This window comes from Nilaparvata lugens, chromosome X (assembly GCF_014356525.2).
Source record: "Nilaparvata lugens isolate BPH chromosome X, ASM1435652v1, whole genome shotgun sequence".
NCBI classification, from domain to species: Eukaryota; Metazoa; Arthropoda; class Insecta; order Hemiptera; family Delphacidae; genus Nilaparvata; species Nilaparvata lugens.
Window position 1 is genome coordinate 45,238,972 of NC_052518.1, and position 7,160 is coordinate 45,246,131.

The following is a 7,160-nucleotide window of genomic DNA, read 5'->3' on the forward strand; positions in this document are numbered from 1 at the left end:
ACTATTTTAAGCTCAGCTATTGCAAAAGAGCTCCAGTTGTTGTCACAATTAGTGCCTTATTTTGGAGCTATAAGGGGTGTTAATAATAATCTGCTACACGTCCTTGGTTCATGCAAGGTAGAAGTTGTTTACAATGATGTATATACTAAGCTATCTGCTGTTGTAATCGATCAAATTTCATGTCAAGCTATATTAGGTAGAGATTGGTTGTCGGTAATTGCACCCAATTGGGCAAATAGCATTTTGCCAACCCTAGTGGAAGAGATCCATAGAAATCAATAGAAAAACTCTATTGATATCAATAGGTACTCATGGATATCAATACATGCTCATTGATATCAATAGAAATCTATGGATACCAATAGAAATCACGGTAAATACAGTCAATGAACTTATATTGATATCACTACAAGTTTAGTGATATCAATAGAAGTTCATAGATATCAATAGAAATCACAGTAAATAGAGTCAATGAACTTATATTGATATCACTGCAAGTTTAGTGATATCAATAGAAGCTCATGGATATCAATAGAAATCCATGGATACCAATAGAAATCACGGTAAATACAGTCAATGAACTTATATTGATATCACTACAAGTTTAGTGATATCAATAGGAGTCCATGGATTGCGGTAATTTTTAATGCAGTTTAAAACTGAATAATTTTGGCAGATTTTCAATTTTCCCGAAACAATGTATTTTTGATGACTGATTCGGGTGTAGAAGTGAATTTCCAGCACTTTTTGTCTCTTGCAAAAATCGTCTACAATGCACCGTTAACGATTTATAGACCTTTTGCGGTAATTTTAAATGCAGTTAAAAACTTTGTAATATTTTTGGCAGATTTTCAATTTTCTCGAAACAATGTATTTTTGATGAGTGATTCGGGTGTAGAAGTGAATTTCCAGTACATGTTGTCCTCTGCGAAAATCCTGTCAGACGTGCCGTTAACGTGCTACTGACGTTTAAATTTTTAAAAAATTTGTATTTGATCATGGAAAATTCTAAAAAATCATGTACGATTCTGTTCATATTGTCAATCTTATCCTAGAATTTCAAATGATTCTATCCAAAATTGGAAAAGTTATACCACTTTTTCAAATGATATCAAAGTTTATGGGGAAAATCGTGCAGTATCTGAACTATACACACTTGAACTTTGAATGATTTCAATTCAAATAATAACTACTTCTACTATTTATCGATCCCAACATTATTTCAGTGTCAAGCACAAATGTCCCCCATAAAAATCATCAATCCGCACCTGAGATATCATTTTTTTTTAATAAGATTGTCAATATCATTAATTTTGAAATTCCCACCATACATAGGTCTACTATGGTATCGAATTAAAATATCAATATATTTTTATACTATGAGAAAAACGTATAGAAGTTTCAACAATTGATATATCAAACAAACAAATTCCAACTTTTTTCTGGGGCAAACTGGTTTTATTGCATCAAACAATGTAGAAATTAGGACAGTATTCCACTCTTACTTATTTAAAATATGTAATTTGAATAATGCATTCCCAAACAAGTTTGAAAATATATAATTATAAATAATCAAATATCGATGATATATCAATATTTTCATAGTAGGTTTATCGATAGTGGGTTTATTGATGGGAAGGCGGTTGTTGGTCATTGTCAATGCCGAGGGAATTTAGATCGTAACGGTTTTTTTTGTGTCTGTTGTTTTGTGATTTTTGTGAAAGATCAGGTTTAAGGTAAGTCAAGTGATTTTGTTTTTATTGATGTACTGTATAATGGAAGAATACATTTATTATAGTCTTAGATACTTAGACTATATTTATTTAAATGATAAACTTATTGAAAGACTAGGCACATAACCTCAAAGCCTCATGACACCACATAGGTAGGCTACTAGCCTAATCTACACTCATCCTAATATAATGAACTTAATAGCAATATATGACTGTGGATGGATGGATTAGTTGACTAATGGCTAGATAAATTTTAATGGAATAGTGAGCATTATTATAAAATATCTTTATTTTATACTTCGAATAATTTTGAATAGTTTATTTGAATTGATTTAGCCTAGTAGATATAATTTAATTGCTTTCTATTAGAATTTATTCAGTTGTTTGCTGGTGCGGCAAGCTTTATTTAGACATTTTCAACAAGCAAGTGACTCATCTATTTATATTAATAGCTCTATTTCTTATTCCAATTTAGGAAAACTATAGTTGTAGTCCTCTAGGTTTGTTGGTTATAACTGGAGTAAGCACATCACCTGTCAGTACTTTCAGCTGAGTCATTGTCTGTTATTATTATTATTGAACGAATTCCCAATTAAATGCTGTAAATCACCCCGAATACTTCTGCTACTGCAAATATTGAGGGTAAACAGCTAGATGGAATTTCTTTCTAGATCTTTCTTATCTTTTCTAGATAGGAGGTTTAAGAGCTAGCATACAATATTAGTTGTACCAAGAACTATTGCTTTCTTCATCATTCTCATATGCCAGTTTTCCTATTAGTTTTATTGTTATTATTATATTATACTAACAATGATTTTCTTTCTCTTCAGGAGGCTAAGGCTGTTAAACAATTGAAAAAAAGAGGCAATGAATTCAACACAAAAGAACTTTTGAATTTGACAACACAGACCAAGAGGAAAAGTTTCAAAAGAAGCCTGTTTGTAAAAAGTGATGATGATGTCTGCGAGAGTGAAGATAAACTGATCCTTGCAGGAAATGTCAAAAGTGGGAAAGCTGGAGATTCCCAGTTCACTAAAAATTTATGCTCATTGTTGTGGGATCCAGAAGTCCTCGAAAAAAGAAGCATGACTGGACGAAAATCGAACGTCCACAAGGACTTCCAAGCAAAAACAATGTTGACACCCCAAAAAATGGATAGTTTAAGAAGTAAGTGTTATTTTGTCACATATTTTAAAATCCATCGTTGGAGACACCCTTTTAAAACTTACATTAATCCTAGCAGAGGATAAATATATAGGACCATATTTATTGAACGAGCATTAACAAGTTCTTACTTTCGACTTACTAGAGGTCAAAGTTGTTTTCTGTCTGTTTGTTTCTACAATCACTTTAGAGAATTGATCAATAAGCTTCAAATTTTGAACACATATTCTTCAAACGTTTTTACAGGTCAAGTTTGTTGGACAACAAAATTGATTCATTCCTTCGTCCTCTTCAAGGATATACAAATAACATTGAATGTGCATAAGAAGAAAATTTGTTTGATTTATCCTTTAGTTAGCTGAAATTAGATTTCATGTTATTTCTATGATCATTCCATTCATTTAAAAAAGTAATGCTATTCAGATTAATTGCTAAAGTCACTGTCCATCTGTGGGTTTGCTTGTTTGTGAGAATTATGGAAACAACTCAATATTTTTTTCTTTTCCTAGGATAATTGAATAGGTTTCATTAGGAATCCTATTTGAATTGAAAGAACCCTTTGTAATTAAACTTTGTGCAAGTGCATTTATAATTTCTAGATTATTCTGTTTATTCACTTGCTCTTTTTTGTGTATTTATCATCATAATATTTCTGTGTGAGGAAATTGAATCTTTCAATGCATGTACTCTTACTATTGATATTATCTGTTTCTCTAAACATACAAGTTTACTGTCTTATGAGATAGTTTTGAAATTAACTATTATTAAATATATATACATTCATACAGTACTGTCTTTTTACTGTTGGGCTACATTTGAATATAAATCTGAGTACCCTTTTTAAATTATTTCGTCACAACATGTTTCGGCTACTAATGCATTAGTATTTATTTATTTTCCAATCACTTGAAAATGACATTAGTAGTCAAAACATGTCTTGAAGAAATAATTTAAAAAGGGTACTCAGATTTATATTCATACAGTATGTATGTGATTATGTAAGGAAACTATCTTTCTTTCTATTTTTCTGTGAGAGTTTTCATCATTAGCAAAATTTCTCAAATACATTTTCTGTAGGTTTTTTAAAATATTTCTAAGAAGAGCTTAAGCTGCATGTAGATTTTAAAATCAGAATGATATAGCGGTCTCTTCAGCCCAGGGGGCTCACTAGTTAACGTACTTATGGTTGTACACTACCTGGTAGCAAAGAAGTTCATTGGGATGCAGCCAATGTAACGAGGAGCACGGCGTCGACAAGAGTGACCCTCTCACAGTCATAGCTCAGGCATCAACTTTCTAAAATCCACTCAAGGCTACATTACACGGATCTTTTTGCAAGCCTGGTGGGAATGAACCTTTAATAATGAGCTTCAATCCTCATTAAAATTCAAGCACTGCGTTAGAGTGGGAAACAATTTGGCAACCACATGGGCTGTGCATTGGTATATTCAAGATGACGTTCAACTGCAGGCTCAACCTCCAACTTCTCTGCTGCCAGGTAGTTTAGTTGCATTGTACCCACCATTGATATTACTTTCCTTTCACGTGAGGAAGAGTCATGCATATTTAAATACATTTTTAGGTTATTAAATAAATTTGCTAGTAGATTAAGTCATGAAATAAAATCCTTATTTTCTAATTTCTTAAGATTTTAATAACCTACTTTGAACTGTTATTTGTTCTAGAAATGTTCAAACGACGGATCCTCGAGGAGAATCCGAATGCTTCGAGAAGTGAGATGGAATTAAGATGCGCTAGCATTAACCAGTACGTTTCTCAAAAGATCGCAACCCTAAACAGAAAAAGCTTCAAATCTCCTGGAGCACACCCAGATAAGGACATATTAATTCATGAATAATATATATGTACTGTAATGTTTCTTCATAAATAATATAATAATATATGAGCTACTTTAATAAACAATTTTGCATTTTATTCATGGCTCAATTATTTACATTCCTCAATTTTTGTCAATAAACATCTATTCACTGGATCTAATTTACTTATATTTATTAGATAATTCTTAAACTGGTATACTTCCTTGTCTGATGCTAGTCACAGCTGAGTTAGAATTCTAATATTTGCAAATGGTATCTTCATCCTATTAAGCTGCTATACGAGATTTGAAAGGATTTTTTCTATAAAGGGGACAGGTTGCTTATGGATGGCTATTGATCTGTATTGATATTAATACATTGTTACCCATGGATTTCTATTGATCTGTATTTATATCAATAGGTATTTGGGCCAATACACATCAATAGGTATCCATGGATTTATATTGATGTGTATTGATATCAATACAGCTGGGGATGTATTGATATCCATGGATCTATATTGATACATATTGATATCAATAGGTATTTGGGCCAATACACATCAATAGGTATCCATGGATTTATATTGATGTGTATTGATATCAATACAGCTGGGGATGTATTGATATCCATGGATCTATATTGATATGTATTGATATCAATAGGTATTTGGGCCAATACACATCAATAGGTATCCATGGATTTATATTGATGTGTATTGATATCAATACAGCTGGGGATGTATTGATATCCATGGATGTGTATTGGCCCAAATACCTATTGATATCAATACATTTTTCTTCTATTGATCTCTATTGATCACTTCCACTAGGGAAAGTCTAATGAAAATGATAATTTTTGTTTGTCTATTGCAAAAAATGAAACTGTGGAAACGCTAGCCAAGTCATATCCAAGAGTGTTTTCAAACAAAGATAATGAAAAACCCATATCGAAATTTAAGGTTAGTCTGAATTTGAAGGACGACAACGTCCAGCCTATTTTTCACAGATCATACACTGTACCATATGCATTGTGGGATGAAATTGGTAATGAATTGGATAGATTGGAGTCAAAGGGAATAATTAATAAGGTGAAAACATCTGATTGGGCCAGTCCCATGGTAATAGTCCCTAAACCGAATGGAAAAATCCGTATGTGCACTGATTTTAAGGTAACACTCAATACATATTTAAAAGTAGATCAACATCCAATGCCGGTTTCTGATGATATTTTCAATAATTTTACCGGTTGTAGTGTATTTTGTCGTTTGGATTTAACTGAAGCTTATTTATAGTTAGAAGTTTATGAATCAAGCAGAGATTTATTAGTTGTAAATACAATAAAGGGTCTGTATCGCTTCAATCGTTTATGTTTGGATTTGTCGTCTGCTTGCGCAATAGTTCAGTCTGTAATTGAATCAATTTTAGTGGGAATCGATAACGTTTCTCCCTATTTGGATGATATTTTGATAGGGGGTAAAGATCTTGATTCGTGTAAAGAAACTTTGAACAAGGTACTGAGTCGCCTTGAAGAATACAATGTCAAGTTAAATATTCAAAAGTCTGAGTTTTTGTCAAATCTTTAGTATTTTTGGGTTTTGAATTGTCAGCTAACGGTAGAGTACCGTCTACTTCTAAGATTGAAAAGATTTTGGCAATGCCGCAACCTGAGAATTTAACACAGTTGAAAGCTTTTGTTTCCATGTTCAATTATTATAGTAATTTTGTACATATGTGTCCTGATATCTTAGAACCATTTCATAAGTTAATGCGCAAAGATGAACCATGGTTTTGGAATTCAGACTGTATGGTTGCATTTTCAAAGTGTAAAACTGCATTGTCAGAAGCTTCACTTCTCACGATTTACGATCTAAGTAAAGAATTAGTGTTATCTGTAGATTCCAGTTCGTTTTGCGTTGGTGCTGTTTCGAGTCAAATTATTGATGGGGAGGAGCGTCCGATTTCTTTTGAATCGGCGACATTATCGCCAGCCACAAAGAAATTATTCACAGTTGGATAAGGAAGCGCTTGCTATTATTTTTGGAGTGAAAAAGTTTCATAAATATTTGTGGGGTAGGAAATTTACTATGTGTAGCGATCACTTACCATTGAAAACTCTATTTGGAGAAAATAAGAAAATTCCAGTAATGGCTTCATCCAGACTGATGAGATGGGCTGTTATTTTATCAGCATATAATTATCAAATTGTACATAAGAAAGGAGTTTTGATTCCTCATGCTGATGTATTTTCACGTTTACCGTCCGCTTGTAGTGTAGAAGAGCATGAAGTTTGTTTCATTTATTTATCAACGCCGTTAATAGATGTAGATGAAGTGTATATGAACACACTTGCAAAGACGAGTTGTTGAGTAAGGTTATTGAATATGTAACAAATGGTTTTCCACATACTATTGATCCTAATATGAAAGTTTTTGAGAGTAATCAAT

At 32.3% G+C, this 7,160-nt stretch overlaps 1 long non-coding RNA gene across 1 annotated transcript; it reads left to right on the forward strand.

The window, feature by feature from the left end:
* The first annotated feature begins 1,465 nt into the window (after positions 1–1,465).
* On the forward strand, positions 1,466–4,832 carry LOC111062021. The gene is made up of 3 exons (XR_005572977.1): positions 1,466–1,736; positions 2,564–2,900; positions 4,583–4,832. It is a non-coding gene; the product is annotated as an uncharacterized LOC111062021 (long non-coding RNA).
* The last annotated feature ends 2,328 nt before the right edge of the window (positions 4,833–7,160 follow it).